Raw genomic sequence first — 18,492 nt, forward strand, 5'->3', positions numbered from 1 at the left:
ACGCCATGAAGACCAAGGAGATCTCCAAACAACGCCATGAAGACCAAGGAGACCTCCAAACAAGTCAGGGACACAGTTGTTGAGAAGTACAAGTCGGGGTACTAAAGCCCAGACTTTAGTCCAATTGAGATCAGACTTGAAGATTGCTGTTCACCAGAGGAAACCATCTAACTCGAAGGAGCTGCAGCAGTTTTACCTTGAGGAATGTATAATAATTTTATCCAAAGTGACTTGTAGCTGTAATTGCAGCAAAAGGAGGCTCTACAAAGTACTGACTTTAGTGGGGTGAATAGTTATGCACACTGAAATTTTCAGTTATGTTGTCCTATTTGTTGTTTGCTTCACAACGAAAAGAAAACCGAATGTTCACAGTTGTCGGCATGTTCTTTACATGAACTGATGCAAACCCTCAAAACAGTGAAATTCCAGGTTGTGAGGTAGCAAAACAGTAAAAAATGCCAAGGGGGGTGAATACTTTTGCAACCACTGTATAATGCATTACAGTGCTTGTGCATTGCAATGCATTATATCATTGATGAGAGTGATAAAAGGTAAAGTCCCATACAGGGACTAAATTAAAAAAGTGAAAAAAAAAAAAAAAGTTTAAAAAAAATAAAGAGCAAAAAAATGAATAAAATATACCAATAAACTCTAGTGCCACCTATTGGAAGCGGCAATCCTAAAAGTCAATATCGACCCTTTAATGAGCCTTGCAATATCACTTAGGATAAAAGCCAAGACCAGAATATAAATTTGCTGACAGTGTTTCGGGGTATTGCCCCTTGTTAGTGCAAAGTATAAGATCTGATTGGGCTAGGTCAGAGGCTTAAGACTGGGATCTAAGGGGTAACGTTTCACCTTGTGGATAATGACAAGTCAAGCCTTGCATGTCGGAGTGAGGAAACCTTTTATTGGCTTTTATCCCAAGTCATATGGCAAGTCTTGTTAGAGGGTCGATATTAACTTTTTAGTTCATATGCGTTCTAGTCCTCTTCCTCTCTGAAGAGGCAATTTGTGCCAAAGCAACATTTCAGTGGAAAAAAATTGTAATTTTTAATTTACTCAACCCAATGTTCTACAATTCTGTGAGTCTCCCGAGGGTTAAAAATGCTCACCATTCCCCTAGTTGAATTCCTCAAGAAGTGTAGTTTCCAAAATTGGGTCATTTTTGCGGGTTTGTGCTGTTTTTGCATGCCAGGGGCTCTTCAAATGTGATATGGCGTCCACAATCTATTCAAGACGAAATGGCGCTCCTCCCAAGCCCTGCCGTGTGTCCAAACCAGTAGTTTTCCACCACATCGCGTGCTCAGGAGAAATTGCACGACGACTTGTATGGTCCATTTTTCCTGTTACCCTTGTGAAAATGAAAAATGTGGGGCTAAGGCAACATTTTTTTGGGAACTATTAAAATGTTTGATTATTTTTCTTCCACTTTGCTTTCATTTATGTGAAAGCACCTAAAGGGTTAATAAACTTCTTGAATGTGGTTTGGAACACTTTTGAGGGGTGCAGTTTTTTTAAAATGGTGTCCTTTTCGATCTTTTCTGTAACATAGGGCCCTCAAAAGTCACTTCAAATGTGACGTGGTCCCTAAAAAAAAAAAAAAATGGAAAAAAAAAAATAAAAAAAATTAGTTTTGTGAATTTTGTTGGAAAAATGAAAAAGTGCTGATAAACTTTTAAACCCTTCTAACTTCCTAACAAAAAAAAAAAGTTAAAAAATTATGCTGATGTAAAGTAGACATGTGGTAAATGTTAGTTATATAGTACACAAAATGCATAATAAATATCTGGTTAAGGGCATAAAAATTCAAAACATGAAAATTGCAAAATTTTCACTTTTTTTTTTTTAATAAAATTTTCAATATTTTTATAAATAAATGTGAATCATATCGAGCAATAGTTACCACTATCAGGAAGTACAACACGTCATGGAAAAATATTCTCAGAATTACTAGGATATGTTGAAGCGTTCCAGAGTTGTTACTATATAAAGTGACACTGGTCAAGAATTATAAAATTTGGCTTAGTCAGGAAGGTGAAAACAGGATTGGTGGTGAAGGAGTTAAAGTTCTATTATTATTAATAAATAATCAAAGTTGGTTCAATTTTTGGCAGATGACTGTAACAGGAGCTCTGAGGGACATCTGACGTCAGATTTTAAGGCGGAAAACCCTGATAACTCACAAGCTACACGTAAAGTACGTGCAACTATCTCAGATATCCCCTCATCTTCCGATTCATCGCCGGCTGTGAAGAAAAGAAAATATCACAGAAGGGCTCGCAAAGGAGATAAATCATATTCATGTTCAGACTGTGAAAAATGTTTCAACAAGAAATCATCTCTTGTTATACATCAGAGAACGCACACAGGGGAGAAGCCATTTTCATGTTCAGAATGTGGGAAATGTTTTAACAAGAAATCTATTCTTGTTATACATCAGAGAATTCACACAGGGGAGAAGCCGTATTCATGTTCGGAATGTGGGAAATATTTCAGTCAGAGATCACATCTTGTTGGTCATCAAAAAATTCACACAGGGGACAGGCCTTATCCATGCTTGGAGTGTGGGAAGCGTTTTATAGCTCACTCATATCTTATTAAACATCAGAGAAGTCACACAGGGGAGAAGCCATATTCATGTTCAGAATGTGGGAAATGTTTTGCGTTTAAATCAGATCTTGGTAGACATCAGAAAAATCACATAGCTGAGAAGCATTATTCATGCTTAGAGTGTGGAAAAGGGTTAACAAATAAATCATGTTATGCCGTAAATGTGAAAAATCACACGCAGGAGAAAACGTTTTAACCAGAAATCAGATCTTGTTAATAATCAGAGAATTCATACAGATGAGAAGCCATATTTGTGTTATCAACGTGGGAAATCTTTTATCTGCAAATAAAATCTTCTTGAACATCAAAGAATTGTATATAATGTATAAAATGTTTGCAATTATCAATAAACATCTTTTAAGTGAATACAATCCAGATAGCTCTCCTTTTATATTGTGATAACACTTTGTGTAATTTTCTAGTGCATTTTCTGGTTTTGAAAACTATATTTTTATACAGAATAATCCATATATTAATCCCTTCATTAGCCATGGTGTAACAAAGTATCTGAAGTAACGTACACGGTATGTATATATGCTTCTTCAGATACTTTGTTATACCATGCCAGTTGAAGACACAAGTGATCTTGAAAGTTCGCTTTGTAACATCATTTATTTTTTTTTTCGTTAGCCATTAACAGGTATCATATCTGCAAGACTAGAATTATATTTCCCTGACTGACAGCAATCAATCTTTTATCAACTCATTAACATGGTACCAAATGCAAGGTGAATGCACTTTATCTACCATCAAAAAAATGGTAGATAAAGTGCAAATAAAGTATAGCAACAGGCAGCAATACTGGAATACACGTACAGCATGTGCAAACGAGACAGACTTTGTGACACGCACACTTTCTCACGTACACTAAACTGGAGTTTAAGGCTGTGTGCCCACGATGCGTTTTTTAAGCGTTTCCACAGCGGCAAAATCGCTGCAGAAACGCTTAAAAAAACACTTGGTAGAAGGTCTGCCATGTTCCCCAATGATAATCTGCATGTGCTGTTCACATGCTGCGGAAATTTCGGCTGCGGATTATCATTGCGGAAAAATCCGCAGCACTACCAATTATTTTGCGGAAGTGCTGCGTTTTCGCCGCCATTGACTTGCATTAGAACGCATGGATTACGCATCACTGTATATGCAGATGCTCATTCCGTGCGTTCTAATGTGCGGATGGTACCCAGGTCTAGAGGACAGGAGACTCTCCTCTGGACCTGGGTACCATAGAAAACTGTAAAAAAAAAGAATTAAAAAAAATAAAGATTATACTTACCTTCTGATGGCCCCCGCTGCGCTCCTCCTCGCATGCCGACAGTTCGCGATGTACTGAAGGACCTGCGCTGACATCATAGTCATGTGATGGGTCACGCGACGCTGACGTCGGCAGGTCCTTCAGTGTAGCGCTGCCGGCAGCCGGGACAGAGGGAAACAAGACAGCGCGGGCCATCAGAGGGTAAGTATAGATTTATTTTTTATTTTTTGACATTCTCTCGGGTCACACTATATAAATCCATGCCGGTTGCATGGATTTATATAGTGTGACCAAGTTGTCAAGCACTTTTCCAAGTGATGCTAAAATCGCTTGGAAAGCGCTTGACAACCCGCATGCGGAAATGCAAGTGAAGAACGCTTCACATCCGCTTGTCCCTGGCAGGAAAAACACATGTACAATCCGCATGTAAAATCCGCATGCTTTTTTTTCTGCCAGGGAAATACAGAAACGCTCAGGAAAAAATCCTGAGCATTTCTGCATCGTGGGCACATAGCCTAAATGTTTGTATATTTTGGCATAAAAAATATTGGATGCACAAATGCAAAAAATGAGCAGAGTAGCACACTGACAGCAGCGATCTGTCCCTCCCTGCCTAACAGCATTAGACACTGACTTATCCCATGTACCCTACTATTTTATTGATAAGTATTTCGGGAGGACAATGACACCTTGGGGCCCCTGAGCAAGAAATATGTTTGGGCCCCCCTCCTTTTAAGGCGACCAAGCCACAGATATATAGATATATATTTATTATTTATGATTATAGCGCCATTAATTCCATGGCGCTTTACATGTGAAAAGGGCTATGCATAGCAAACAACAAGTACAATAATTTGAACAAAAACGAGTCACCGACTGGTACTGGAGGAGAGAGGACTCTGCTCATGAGGGCTCACAATCTACAAGGGATGGGTGAGGATACAGTAGGAGAAGGCAGAGCTGGTCGCGCAGCGATATGGTGGAGCGAGGGTTACTTCAGGTTGTACGCTTGTCGGAAGAGGTAGGCCTTCGGGTTCCTTTTGAAGGTTTCCACAGTAGGCGAGAGTCTGATGTGTTGAGGTAGAGAGTTCCAGAGTAGGGGGGATGCACTGGAGAAATCTTGATGTGATTATGGGAAGAGGAGATAAGAGGGGAGTAGAGAAGGAGATCTCATGAGGATGCGTGCAGGTAAGTACCGGGAGACTAAGTCACAGATGTATGGAGGAGACAGGTTGTGGATGGCTTTGTATGCCATGGTTAGGGTTTTGAACTAGAGTCTCTGTGCAATGGGGAGCCAGTGAAGGGATTGACAGAGAGGAGAGGCCGGGGAATAGCGGGGGGACAGGTGGATTAGTCGAGCAGCAGAGTTTAGGATAGATTGGAGGGTACTAGAGTGTTTGAAGGGGAGCCACAGAACAGGAGGTTGCAGTAGTCGAGGCGGGAGATGATGAGGGCATGCACTAGTGTTTTTGCAGATTCATGGTTGAAGAATGTGCAGATCTGGGAGATAGTTTTGAGTTGGAGTCGGCAGGAAGTGGAAAGGGCTTGGATATGAGGTTTGAAGGAGAGATCAGAGTCAAGGGTTTACTCTGAGCTTGCAGTACTGGGGAGACTGGGCAGCCATTGACTTGGGTTAGTTGGCTGGGATTGAATAAGATGGTGAAAAGATGATGAATTTGGTTTTATCCATGTAAAGTTTTAGAAATCTAGCAGACAAGAAAGATGAAATAGTGGACAGACATTGTGGGATTCTGGTTAGTAAGGAGGTGATATCAGGTCAAGAGAGGTAGATCTGTGTGTCATCAGCATAGAGGTGATATTGAAAGCCATGAGACTCTATGAGCTGTCCGAGGCCGACGATGTTTATGGAGACTAGCAGGGGTCCTAGAACTGAGCCTTGGGGGACACCGACGGATGGGGGTGAGATGAGGAGGTGGTGTGTGAGTGGGAGATACTGAATGTACTGTCTGTTAGGTATGATGAGGTCCAAGATAGGACCAAGTCTGTGATGTTAAGAGATGAGAGATTCTGTAGTAAAAGGGAATGGTCCACTATGTCAAAGGCAGATGACAGGTCCAGGAGGAGGAGGAAGACAGAGTAGTGTCACTTGGATTTGCCGGTTAGTAGGTCATTGGTGACTTTAGTCGGGGCAGTTTCAGTGGAATGGTGCAGTCGGAATCCAGTTTGTAAGTGGTCAAAGAGGGAGCAGGAGGAGAGGTGGGAGGACAGTTCAAGATGGACATGTTGTTCCAGTAGTTTTGAGGCATAGGGGAGAATTGATATGGGGCGATAGCTAGACAGAGGATGGGTCAAAGGAGGGCTTTTTGAGGGGGTGTGTGATCGAGGCATGTTTGAAGCATGAGGGGAAGACACCAGTTGTTAGTGATAGGTTGAAGAGGTGGGTTAGGGTTGGGATGAAGACTGTGGTAAAGTTTGGGATGAGTTGGGACAGGATTGGGTCAAGTTCACAGGTGGCGAGATGTGATTTGGAGAGTAAAGAGGAAAGTTGATCTTCCATGATGGCGGAGAAGCTGGTTTTGGAGGAGGAGAGTTGAGTAGTTATGAGAAGGGGCTGTGGGGATTTTATTATAATTATTATTATTTATTTATATAGCGCCATTGATTCCACGGTGCTGTACATAAGTAAAGGTTACATATCAGATACAGACATCATTTACAGTAAACAAAACTAAACCATGATAGACTGATACAGAGGGAAGAGGACCCTGCCCTTGCAGGCTTACATTCTACAGGAACAGGGAAGGAGACAGTAGGTTGGGGTGGTTGCAGTAGCTCTGGTGTTGAGGTGGCAGCAAGCAAGGTCATTGCAGGCTGTAGGCTTGTTTGAAGAGATGGGTTTTCAGGTTCCGTCTGAAGAATACAAATGTGGAAGCTAATCGGACGTGTTGAGGCACAGAATTCGATAGTATGGGGAATATTCGTGAGAAATCTTCAAGGTGATTGGGTGAGGAACGATTAAGTGTGGAGGAGAAAAGAAGGTCCTGGGAGAACCGGTGATTACATGAGGGAATATATCGGTAGATTAGTTCAGAGATGTACAGAGGGGAAAGGTTATGGATGACTTTGTAGGTCAGTGTTAGTAGTTTGAACTGGATATGCTGGGCAATTGGGAGCCAGTGAAGGGATTTACCAAGGGGGATAGTAGAGGAGTAGCGAGGTGAGAGATGAACCAGTCGCGCAGCTGAGTTGAGGATGGACTGGACGGGTGCGAGAGTGTTAGCAGGTAGGCCACAGAGGAGGATGTTGCAGTAGTCGAGGCGGGAGGTGATGAGGGCATGCACAAGCAGTTTAGTAGATTGGTTGAGGAAAGGACTGATTCTGGAAATATTTTGGAGCTGGAGGCTGCAGGAGGTGGCGAGAGGTTGAATGTGGGGTTTGAAGGACAGGGCAGAGTCAAGGTTTACTCCGAGGCAGCAGATTTCTGTTACTGGGGAAAGTGTGGTGTCATTTATTGTGATAAAAAGATCACAAAGGTGGGGAAGATACACGAGATGGGGGAAAGATGAGTTCAGTTTTGTCCACATTGAGCTTGAGGAAGCGAGAGCAGAAGAAGGAGGATATGGCTGATAGACATACTGGAATTCTGGACAGCAGAGAGGTGACATCTGGGTGTTATCACCATACTGATGGTATTGGAAGCCATTGGATTTTATGAGCTGTCACAGGCCAAGGGTATAGATTGAGAAGAGAAGGGGTCCTAGGACAGAGCCTTGAGGGACTCCAACAGAGAGGGTGCGGGATGAGGAGGTAGCGTGGGAGTGGGAGACGCTAAATGTGCAGTTAGAAAGGTATGAGGGGACCCAAGATAGGGCAAGGTCTTTGACGCCAAAGGAAGAGAGGATCTGTAGTAGGAAGCAGTAGTCAACTGTGTGAAAGGCAGAGGACAGGTCAAGAAGGAGTACAGAGAATTGTCTGTTAGCTTTGGTTGTAAGTAAGTCATTAGTAATTCTGGTAAGGGCAGTTTCGGTGGAATGGTGGGGGCAGAAGCCAGATTGTCGGTTGTCGAAGAGAGAGTTAGATGAGAAGTGAAAGGAAAGTTCAGTGTGAACGTGTTGCTCAAGGAGTTTGAAGGCAAATGGGAGCAGTGATATGGGGCGGTAGCTGGAGAAGGCAGTTGGGTCGAGGGATGGCTTTTTGAGGATGGGCGTGATTGTGGCATGTTTGAAGGCAGCGGGGAAGGTACCAGAAGTTAGTGATAGGCTGAAGAGATGGGTTAGGGATGGGACGAGTGTGGGGGAGAGGTTGGGGAGGAGGTTGGATGGGGTTGAGTACACAAATGGTGAGGTGTGATTTGGAGAGAAGGCGAGTGAGTTCTCCTTCCGTAATGTTGGAAAGGGAGGTTATGGGGGAAGGGCAATGGTCTGGGAAACAAAGGGGTTGTGGTGGTCAGACAGTAAAGACTTGCCGTGTTTGGTCAATCTTGTTTTTGAAGTGTGTAGCAAACTCCTCAGCAGAGATGACGGAGGTTGGAAGGGGCAGTGGAGGGCGGAGAAGAGAGTTAAAAGTGTTGAATAACTGTTTAGGGTTGTAGGATAAGGAAGACATGAGGGTTCTGAAGTAGGGCTCTTTAACATAAGTGAGGGCTGATTTGAATGCGAGTGTTGCTTGTTTGAATGCAGTGAAGTCATCTTACAAATGTGTTTTCTTCCAACGCCGCTCCGCAACCCTGTACGTTTGCAGAAGCTGTTTAGTGAGGTTGTTATGCCAGGGTTGCCTATTGACTCACCGCGCTCTGCCATGCATAAGAGGGGCAACCGAGTCAATAGCTGATGTGAGAGTGTCATTGTAGAAAGCAGTAGCGCTGTCTGTTTCGTGGAGTGAGGATATGGATGTGTTAGAATAGAGTCAGAGAGTGTGTCTGTGTCTAGATGTGCAAGGTTTCTGCGGGGGTATGCTAGTTGCTGGACATGGGTGATAGGTGAGAAGGACAGGGATGACAAAGTGAGTAGATTGTGGCCAGATAAGGGTAACGGGGAGGTTGTGAGGTTAGATAGGGAGCAGAATCGGGTGAAGATGAGGTCTAGTGTGTGTCCGTCTGTGTGGTTGGGTGGGGAGGACCACTGAGTAAGTCCAAATGATGAAGTAAGCGACAGGAGTTTGGATGCTGTTGACTGGTGAGTGTCAGTGGGGATGTTGAAATCGCCCATGATCATTGTGGGAATGTCAGCAGAGAGAAAGTAAAGAAGCCAGGAGAAGAATTGGTCAATAAAGGTAGTGACCAGGCCCGGAGGTTGGTATATGACAGCCATTTGGAGGTTGGAGGGAGAATAGATGCGGACAGAGTGGACTTCAAAAGAAGGGAGGGTAGAGGTGGGATAGGGCTAAAAGTGCAGTTGGTAGAAAGGAGAAGACCCACTCCTCCACCATGTCTGTTACCAGGATGGAGGAGTGTGGGTGAAGTGGAGGCCACCGTAACACAGCACAGCAGGGGAGGCAGTGTCAAAGGGTGTCAACCATGTCTCTGTGATGCCCAGGAAGGAGAGATGCCGAGAGGTAAAAAGGTCGTGGACAAAATGGAGCATGTTGCAGACAGAGTGGACGTTCCAGAGTGCTCCAGAAAGAGGGAGCAGGGGGGTGGGCCTCAGGGGCACGGGTTTTATGCAGGAGAGGTTGCGGTAGTTTGCAGTGAGGAGAAGCAGAGAGAGGGAGAGCAGGTGGGAGAAGGAGAGTGTTCGGCTTGTTTTATGTTTTGGTAGGATAGATCTGAGGTTGATGAGCAGGTCTGCAGATGAGTTCAGGTGGGGCGGTAAGAGGGAAGGAGAGATGATTATTTGGTTAGAGAGTGCTGGGGTTTGCAGATAGCGAAGGAGAGTAAGGATTAGTGGTGCAAAGACAGTAAGGGCGTATGTAAGCATAATGAAGGTTTAAGAGAAAGAGAAACTAAGCACAATTAGTAAATAGTTACTCCTACCTTCTGGCCTATTTTGGCATATTTCAGATAAGACCCTTAAGCGCGACCCTTCAGAGCCAGACCCAGGGTCTTGGCCAGACCTCTGGACTCTGGATATATGAAGCTCTTAACAGCACATGGAGTTTGATCAGCTGTGATCAGAAGGCAGGAGGAAGGAGCCGCAGGGAGACTGGACACAGAACACAAGGTGGAGGGGGGGAGTAATTAGGAAGGAGGCTAAATTCATTCAGGAAGTAGACAGATAGGGACTAGCGTGAATTGGGATCAAAGGAGTGAGGTGATAAACAGGGACAAACAGATTCATACAAGCAGGGATTAATGGGTACAGCAGATATTGGGTGCAGGACACATACCAGGGACAAACAGATTTTAGGCTAAAGCTTTGCCTTATGTTGTCAATTCTCTGCTTGAAGAATGAGGTAAAGTCTTCAGCTGAGATGAGAGGAGAGGAAGGGGGAGTGGGGGGATGGAGGAGAGAATTGAAAGTACTGAATAGCTGTTTAGGGTTGTGAGACAGGGATGAAATGAGAAGTAGGTTTGTTTTGATGAGTGTGGACTTGAAAGTAGTGAAGGACTGTTTGAATGCGGTGAGGTGCTCATTGGAGTGGGACCTTTTCCATCTCCGCTCATCAACCCTGGAAGCCCGTCTCAGCTCTTTAGTCAGGTTGCTGTGCCAGGGTTGCCTGTTGATTGTGCGAGCTTTGGTATGTGTGAGGGAGGCGACCGATTCAAGAGCTGCAGCTGTTGTGGTATGATATAAAGCGGCAGCAGCATCTGCATCGTGTAAGGAATTTATGTATGTAAGAGGGAGAAGGGATTCAAAGAGTGAGTGTAGGTCGAGGTGTTTGAGATGTCTGCAGGGGTGTGCAAGTTTGTGGACGGGGGATTGTGGACCTGGATGGGAGAGGAAAGAGAATGTGAGTAAGTTGTGGTTAGAAAGAGGGAGAGGTGAGTTAGAGAGGTTAGATAGGGAAGAGAAGTGGGTGAAGATGAAATCCAGTGTGTGGCCATCTTTGTGAGTGGCTGCGGAAAGACCACTGAGCAAGGCCGAAGAAGGAAGTGAGAGATAGAAGCTTACAGACAAATGAGTGGGAAGTGTCAATAGGGATGTTGTAACATAGTAACATAGTTTGTAAAGCCGAATAAAGACTTGCGTCCATCAAGTTCGACCTGTTAGTTCTGTAATTGCTAAAGTTGATCCAGAGGAGGGCAAAAACCCCAAATGATTTAGCCAATCTTCACCTGAGGAAAAATTCCCTCCCGACTCTGAAACCAGCAGTCAGAATAAATAAATCCCTGTATCAACCTACTATTTTATTTTATTTTTAAGTATATGCTGAAATCTGCCTGGTATCTAGAAATGCATCCAGTCCCCGCTTGAACTGGTGTAGTGAATCCAACATTACCGTCTCCTCACTCAGTGAATTCCATATTCTCACTGCTCTTACCGTAAAGAACCCCTTCCTATGCTGGTGCTGAAACCTTTTCTCTTCCAGTCTTAGTGAATGCCCTCTTGTTACCGTAATATCCCTCCTTTTGAACAAATCCCGGGCAAGATCTCTATACTGTCCCCTAACATATTTGTACACAGTTATTATGTCCCCCCTCAACCTTCTCTTTTCCAGGCTGAATAGTCCTAGTTTTGCCAACCTCTCTGGGTATTGTAGTCCCTCCATTCCCTTTATTAATTTTGTTGCCCTCCTTTGTACCTTTTCAAGCTCATTTATATCCTTTCTATATATTGGGGCCCATAACTGAGCACAGTATTCCAAGTGTGGTCTGACCAGTGCTTTGTACAGTGGAAGAACAATGTTCTCATCCTTTGCAGCTATACCTCTTCTGATACATCCCATTACCCTGTTTGCCCTTACAGCAGCCGCCTGACTTTGGGCACTCCAATTTAGTTTGCTATCAATCAAGATGCCCAAGTCCTTCTCCATCTCTGAATTCCCCAATGATTTCCCATTCAGTGAGTACTGGTGACTTCCATTTTTCCTTCCCATATGTATGACCTTACATTTCTCCTCGTTAAACCTCATTTGCCATTTAATGCTCCACCTACCCAGCTTATCCAAATCCCTCTGTAGGTCTGCACTGTCCTCTTTTGTATTAATTGTTTTACATAACTTTGTGTCATCTGCAAATATTGATATTTTACTATTTATCCCATTGACTATGTCGTTAATAAAGATATTAAATAACATTGGGCCTAGTACAGACCCCTGTGGTACCCCACTAGTGATGCTTACCCAATCTGAGTATATTCCATTTATAACCACCCTCTGCCTTCTATCCTTTAGCCAGTTAGCTACCCACTTGCAGACATTTTCCCCCAGCCCCATCATTCTCATTTTGTATAGCAACCTATTATGTGGCACGCTATCGAACGCTTTTGAGAAGTCGAGATACACGACATCCACTGGTTCCCCATGATCTACTCGAGAGCTAACCTCCTCGTAGAAGTCAATCAGGTTTGTTTGGCAGGAGCGATTCCTCATGAATCCATGTTGGTTCGGTATTAAAAGATTATTAGCATCAAGATGCTCCGTAATTGCCTCTTTAATGCAGCTTTCAAAAATTTTGCCCACAACGGACGTCAGACTCACCGGCCGATAGTTTCCGGCGTCACTTTTCGCTCCCTTTTTGAATATTGGCACTACATTCGCCTGTCGCCAATCAAGTGGCACAGACCCAGTCTCAACAGAGTCCTTAAATATAAGATATAACGGTCTGTCTATCACATTACTTAGTTCCCTTAGTACCCGTGGGTGTATGCCATCAGGTCCTGGTGATTTGTTTATTTTAATGTTACTGAGGCGTTTCTGTACCCCAACTTGGGTTAGATTTGTCATACTTAGTGGAGGATTAAGCTTGTCACTTCTCATTTCTCCTGTTAGTTCTATTTCCTTTGTGAAAGTTGTCGAAAAAAAATTATTTAATAGATTAGCTTTATCCTCATCTTTCTCTATGATTTTGCCTTCATCACTTTTTATCGGTCCAATATTATCCGATTTAATCCTTTTACTATTTATATACGTAAAGAACAGTTTGGGATTTGATCTACTTTCCCTAGCAATACGTCTCTCTGTTTCCTCCTTCGCTATTTTTATTTGTTTTTTACAGGTTCTCGTTTTTTCCTTGTAACACATTAGTGCCTCCTTACTGTTTTCCTGTTTTAATCTCTTGAATGCCTCTTTTTTGCTATTTAACGCCCCTTTTACGTTCTTGTTCAACCATATTGGTTTCCTCTTATTTCTGGCCCTTTTATTCCCATACGGTATATACCTCTCGCACTGAGTATTCAGAATTCTTTTGAAGGTTTCCCATTTACTATTCGTATTCCTTTGATTAAGAACTTTGTCCCAGTCAATAAGTTGAAGGTTTTCTTTCAGCTGATCAAACTTCGCCCTCCTAAAGTTTAATGTTTTTGTTGTTCCCTTATTGATAACCCTACTGAAGGGCATTTTGAAGTTGATAATATTATGGTCGCTATTACCTAGGTGCCCCCCTATCTGTACCTCAGTTATTCTATCAGGCCTATTAGTCAATATTAAGTCCAACACGGCCTTCCCTCTCGTTGGTTCCTGCACTAGTTGGGAGAGATAATTATCCTTGATATTTGTCAAGAACCTTTTTCCTTTCTGAGATCTACAGGTTTCTGTTTCCCAGTCAATATCCGGGTAGTTGAAATCCCCCATTACAATCACTTCATTATGTTTTGCTACTTTGTCTATTTGTCCTAATAGCAGATTCTCATTCTCCTCTGTTATATTTGGTGGCTTATAGCAGACCCCCAGTAATATTTTATTATTATTTTTTGCCCCCTCTATCTCTACCCACATGGACTCGACCCCCTCTTCTCCCTCTCCTATATCTTCCCTTAGTCTGGGTTTTAGACATGACTTTACATATAAGCAGACTCCTCCGCCTTTCCCCTGTTTCCGGTCCCTTCTAAATAAACTATAATCTAATAAATTTACCGCCCAGTCGTAGCTATCGTCTAGCCAAGTCTCTGTTATACCTACGATGTCATACCTCTCCTCCGATATAAGCGCCTGCAGCTCATCCGCCTTATTGGTCAGGCTTCTTGCGTTGGTCAGCATGCAAGATAAAACTTTGGGGTTATTTAGCATCCTATTCTTCTCTAACGATCTAACTGTACTATCCCCACCCTCCTCTCCACCCTCATTATATTCACTTCTCCCCTTCCCCCTTGCTTGCCTCACATCCCACCTATTTCCTTGGTTCCCCCCCCCCGTCTCTAGTTTAAAAACTCCTCCAAACTATTAGCCATCTTCTTCCCCAGCACCGCTGCACCCTCCCCATTGAGGTGCAGCCCGTCCATACGGTAGAGCCTGTAGCCGACCGCGAAGTCAGCCCAGTTCTCCATGAACCCAAACCCTTCTGCCTTGCACCAACTCTTTAGCCACTTATTCACCTCCCTAACTTCCCGTTGGTGCTCCTGTGTGGCTCGCGGGATTGGTAGTATTTCTGAGAAAACTACCTTGGAGGTCCTTGCCCTAAGCTTCCTACCTAGGTCCCTGAAATCATTTTTAAGGACCCTCCATCTACCACTCACTTTGTCATTGGTGCCGATGTGGACCATGACCGCTGGGTCTTCGCCAGCCCCACCCAGTAACCTGTCAACTCGATCCGCGATGTGCCAGACTCGAGCTCGAGGGAGGCAGCACACCGTTCGGCGATCCCGGTCTTTGTGACAGATTGCCCTGTCTGTCCCCCTAATAATAGAGTCACCCACTACCAGAACCTGTCTTGCCTGCCCTACACTTCCCCCCCTCCCCCTCATTACTGGAGCATACACTCCCCCAGCGGTCAGAGGATCTGTCGTGCTCCAATAATGCCGGTTCTGAACCAGCCTTCCTATACTTCTTCCCTCTATCCCTCCTAACTGTTATCCAGCTCCCTGCCTGTTCAGCCTGCACTTCCCCTCTATGCTCCACCCCCAGTATTGACCCATTGAGTGTCTGCTCGGTGAGCAGCAAACTCCGTTCCATGTTGTCGATGCTCCTCAGTACCGCTATCTGAGCACTTAGATCCAGAATTTGGGCTTCCAAGTGCACGATATGCTCACATCTCTCGCAGCAGTATGGATCCTCGAGCGGTTGCTCACGGAATGCATACATTGCGCAAGATGTACACTGCACGGCTCCGGCCAAAATGGACGTCATTCTAAATATGGGGATACAGTCAGTATATATATACAAGTACAAAACACAATTATTTATATATAGGTGTATGGACGGGGATCAATTAGGGATGTGCAAGTGTATCAATTAGATATCGGCAGGGGATCAGTTAAGTATCAAGTATGGACGGGGGAATCAGATAAGTAGGTCAGGTGGATTAATTAAGCAAAAAGTAAAGTAAAGAAAGAATGAAATACAGTCAGCAATTCAGTCCTAAGTCCTCCCTTCCAAACTCCCTGAATCCAAAGTCACTGAAAAACAAGTCACACACTTACTTTCGTTCGCACTTACGCTCCGGACACACGCAGCTCGTTCACACTCGCAAACTAAGAGATTTAAAGAGTTTTTTTTTTTTTTTTTTTCTTCCTTGATAGTGGGGATGTCAGCGGAAAGGAAATGAAGTAGCCAGGTGGTGAAATGGTCAAAGAAGGTGGTGGCTGGCCCTGGGGGGCACTAAATGATAGCCAGTTGGAGGGGGAGTAGATGCACACACAGTGCACCTCAAAAGAGGGAAGAGTAACGGAGGGTGGCATTGGGATATGAGAGAAGGAGCAGTTATCTGACCGGAGAAAAACAACTGCTCCACCATGCTTGCCATTGGAGCGGGGGGGGGGGGGGGGTGGGAAAGGTGGAATCCACCGTACTAAAGTGCAGCTGGAGAGGCTGTGTCAGAGGGGGTGAGCCAGGTTTCGGTGAAAGTGAGAAAGGAGAGTATGTTAGTAAAGAAAAGATCATGGATGTAGGAAAGTTTGTTGCAGACAGAGCGAGTGTTCCATAGGGCTCCTGTTAGGCTATGTTCACACATTGCGGTTTTTTATGCGTTTTTTTTGTGCAAATATTCAGCTGCGTTTTACAGTACCAGCAAAGTATGAGATTCCAGAAACCTCATGCACACACCTTGGTTTTTGATTGATCACAATTTTGTGCTTTGCACGTTTTTTTGCAGAATAGAGCATGTCACTTCTTTCAATATTTTTTCAGCGTTTTTCACCCATTGGAAGTAATGGGTAGTGAAAAAAGCACTGAAAAATGCCTAGTGTGAACATAGCTATCAGGTTTTGCTGCGTTTTTAATGAAAATAAGCAAGTATAGCAGTATGTGAAACTCATTTATTTTTGTGATTTTACCATCTTGTCTTGGTCACTGAGATGGTAGTTTTAATGAGGAGAGTTTAATTAAATTAGTGATGTGTACAGTGTAAACATTGGCTAGGCTACCTATGAGATTGAACAATACCTGTGGCCCAGGCAGATGTGAAATTAAACAATGCCTGTGCAACTCAATGGCAGACCATAGTGTGAAAGTAAATAGTGTTATACAAACTCAATGCACTGTCATTGTCTTAGCTAAACTATTCCTGAACAATTCACCTCCCCCACTGTACATTTGAAATTCTGGTTAATATGGTTTCACATATGTCTTGCATTGGTGACCAGTGTTCATGCTTCTGTGGTGGAAGCAAAGCAGAACTTTGGGATTCTGGAAAATGCACCAAAAATGCACCAAAACCTGCATTTTTAAAGCAGCTTCTTTCTTTCCAAGGGATAAGGTTTTGCTGCAGAAAAACACCCCTGAAAAAATGAAATGTGTGAACTTAGCCTTAGAGGGACAGGGGAAGCATGGACTGGCTGGATGGGTATAAGGTTAGAAAGGTTACGGAAATTTGTTATAGATCAAGGATGAGAGGTAGAATTGACTGTGGGGATGGGGTGAGGAGGGCCGGGATTTGGAGAGATATCTCCGGCAGTGAGGAGGAGCAGAGAAAGTGTTAGTAAGTGGGAGCAGGAGAGGGCATGAGGTGGATATCTGTGTTTGGAGACAAAGGATTGTATGTTGAGGAACAGTCCTGAGGAGGAGGTAACATGGATGGGGAGAATGGAGGGAGAGATGACCAGTTCCTTACTAGGTGTTTGGATAAAGGGGTTTAGTATTAAGTGAAGGACTATAGAGGAGAGAGTGAAAACAAACAGAAACATTGTTTACAGTGACTAAGTATCCAGTTACCTTCAGCTCCCTTCTGGTTCAATTCTGGTATAATTTGACGCGCCCCCAGGGCCATGGGGTACTCGGCAGCCGGGCCTTATGGCTGCTCTTAGGGGAGATCACGGTGGCCGGCCCGGTCCGTGGCCCAGGGCGATCACTGAAAGAGGGGAACTTATTGGCGGAGGGAAAAACTGTCGTGACGCCACCTGTGGTGTCTGGTGAGGATCACCAGCATTGCGGCAGTCCTCTGAGGCAGATGATAGGGCAGCTTAAGATGGAACGGCTCCCCACAGGTGGAGCAGGCCTCAGGGCAGTGTAAGAGAAGATGGAGAAGGTGCGCTGGGCGTTGTAGTGCAGGGAGGGAAAAGGCACCAGTGAAATGAAGGAGCTGAAGCTGTTCAGTGCAGTCATCCGAGTTTACTCACAGTTCTGTTCAAGTTCCTCAGGTGCACAGTACTGGTGCAAGCCTCCCGTGTCGCACTGCGTTCACCGGACAGGGGCTAGGTCCTTTCTCAGGCAGCTCGGGTGTACCTGGCAGAACCCCACTTTCATATGTACCTTCCTAGACCGACTTCACACTGGGTCTTTACTCCCTCCTGCCCTACGCTTCTCACTGTGAATCCTATTCGGGTGCTGCGGAGTCCCCCCTGTCTGTCGGAGTTGTTCAGACCTGCTCGACCTTACTTTGGATTGAAGTGAGAGTTTGGCTTCTGCTATAGAAGTCAGAAGCCTCCGGTTTTTCCAGCCGAGGCTTGAAGCTGCACGACTGGGCCAGGGGCCGGTCCCCTTCTTGTGGCCTAGATCCTCCTGACACCTGGCAGGTTCGGGGTGTACGGGTGCCGCCTGCACTCGCCGTACCCCCTAGGATCCCGTCTGTTGATCGGAGCCTACTCCCTGCTCCCCTCCTGGGCCTCAGTCCTGGGCCCCTGAAATGGAGCAGAGCTCCTAGAGAGACTCTGCTCCCAAGCTGTTCACCAACTACTAGACTGCCACCCTAAGAAGGCTTCCCAATTTTATATCTTTACTGTATGAGTGCTCCCATGAACTTCTTCCTCCACCCACACCCACTACTGGTTCCCCCTAACTTTGGGTTCCCCCCACCCCAACTAGGGTCAGAGCTCAGCAGAAAACTACATTGCGTCTTGCTCCTCCTGCTGGCCTGGGGTAGTGTAGTGTTGGATGCAGGTGTTGGGGTCCCATGCAGCACTCCCTCCTTACCTGAGAGAAAGGGAGACACCACACCTCTGGGAGAGGTGCAGTACCTCTGTGGCGACCGAACCCTCAGGGGCGCCAAAAATTCATAGCTGTTTACTTCTTCAGATCTGTACACTTCTGTGTTACACTGGTATGGTACACTGAGCAGACTGACATCTTGCAGACATAGTGCTCACAATATATTTGCTTCAAAATGTATGCAGGTGTGAAACAGAGGGGATTGGCCTCTGCTCATCTTTATCAGATATTTAAGACTGAGCCAGATGCAGGATATTCATGCCAGAGTA

At 44.7% G+C, this 18,492-nt stretch overlaps 1 pseudogene; it reads left to right on the forward strand.

The window, feature by feature from the left end:
* LOC141271570 (uncharacterized) overlaps positions 1-18,492 on the forward strand; it is a 175,014-nt pseudogene that overhangs the window by 108,162 nt on the left and 48,360 nt on the right.

This window comes from Phyllobates terribilis, unplaced genomic scaffold, assembly GCF_046119375.1.
Source record: "Phyllobates terribilis strain yellow unplaced genomic scaffold, ASM4611937v1 Scaffold_5__5_contigs__length_657084704, whole genome shotgun sequence".
Classification (NCBI taxonomy): Eukaryota; Metazoa; Chordata; class Amphibia; order Anura; family Dendrobatidae; genus Phyllobates; species Phyllobates terribilis.